Source organism: Brachyhypopomus gauderio, chromosome 6, assembly GCF_052324685.1.
Source record: "Brachyhypopomus gauderio isolate BG-103 chromosome 6, BGAUD_0.2, whole genome shotgun sequence".
Lineage (NCBI taxonomy): Eukaryota > Metazoa > Chordata > Actinopteri > Gymnotiformes > Hypopomidae > Brachyhypopomus > Brachyhypopomus gauderio.
Window position 1 is genome coordinate 29,542,340 of NC_135216.1, and position 1,634 is coordinate 29,543,973.

The following is a 1,634-nucleotide window of genomic DNA, read 5'->3' on the forward strand; positions in this document are numbered from 1 at the left end:
GAATCGTGCCCTGGCCCACCTCTTCAAGCGGGCCCGAGCACGGTTAACTGATCCGGGCCCGGTTGGAGCGTTCACACTAGCCAAACGAACCGTGCTTCGGCAGGCAACCGTGCCCGGGCCCGGATCACAGAGCCTAGTGTGAGTACGCCCTTAGTTAACCTAGCGTACCAATGCCATTTGTCGGTATACAGCCACATATTCCCCCTCATATAAACAGACATAACCAGAGATTCAAACTATGCATGAGTAGCTAACCAGCTCAAGTGTGACGGACTCATCTGTCTTCAGCTCCGTTTCTACATTTATAACAAAAACGGCGTTTCCAAGGTAGAGTAGGCCCAGGGGCGTACTGGCATACATTGCTACCGGGGATTTCCCCGGTGGCCGATGGGTTAGTGGGCCGGTGGGCCACTGGCCACCGGTGGTTTAACTCAGCCCGTGGAGTAGCCACTGCCGCGCACTGCGGCCCGTAGTCACGCTGCTGTTTAACGGTGTTATTACCTCCCCCGCTCCAGTCAGGCAAACCTGCTCAGCGCGGCCGCGGACTGAACCTGTAAACACCTGAACGAGTTGGACCGGGCCGCGGACTGGGCCAGCTGATGCGGGCTGACTGTATGCAGCGGAGATCAGAAAAAAAACCAACTTGTCCCAGAAAATCCGGGCCGGACTACGAAAACATACAGCAGTTTAAGTTGTAGATAACATGTTATTTTAAATGTACTGTGCTGTCGCCTCTGCAACGTCTAAGGCACCATCTACAAATTACCTTAACACGGTTAACACGGACACAAGTGGCGGTCTTAAAGGTTCCAGAGCACTGCGCACTGTTTTTTTTTTAAAGCTATTGAAATTCTTAGATTAAAACTAACCACTACAAATAGGTAAGAGGAAGAAATACCCACGTTAGAGTTGTAGGTTGTTCTTTAGGATGCACTTTGCGTAAAACAACTTGTTGGTGGTCTTATGATTACTATTTAAAAGCCACTATGTGGCTTTGTAATCATATTATTGCTGGAATTAATATTGTCCATATGACAATAAACGACGTCATATAAACTACGTGCCATGTATAGATTCATATACAGCAGGGGTGCCCATTATGTTATATATATATAGTGGGCCAGTCTGTCAGGAACTCCCGGGCCACTTTTTTTCTCCCCAGTCCGCCCCTGAGTAGGCCTACTTATATAATGTCTTGGCTACCTCATTTGACCGAGTGAATGACTCTCCTCTGGTGGAAGTAAATCTTGATAAATTACCATGATAGCAAAGGAACACTGAATCAATTTTGATTCAATGATTATTCCTGATGGTAATTCAATCTTGAACGAGTGTTGATTTTGTGTTGGCCTCGGTTGTTTATTCAACATTTATTCGATGTCGGACATAACGAGCAGTGTCAAGGCTGAATCAACATCAGAAATCAATGTTGACTCAATATTGAATCAATGTCATTTTGCTATCTGGGTACCGTTCCCTAGCTATCTTCTCCGGTCAGTATGTGTTAACTTTAACTTAATAAGTGTGGAAACAAACGCGGGCCACAAACCTCCAGTAGTATCAGAACGTAGATTGCGCTGAAACGCACACTGTCTCGATGGCGCCCTCTGGTGGTTACTGACAGACTTGGTCAT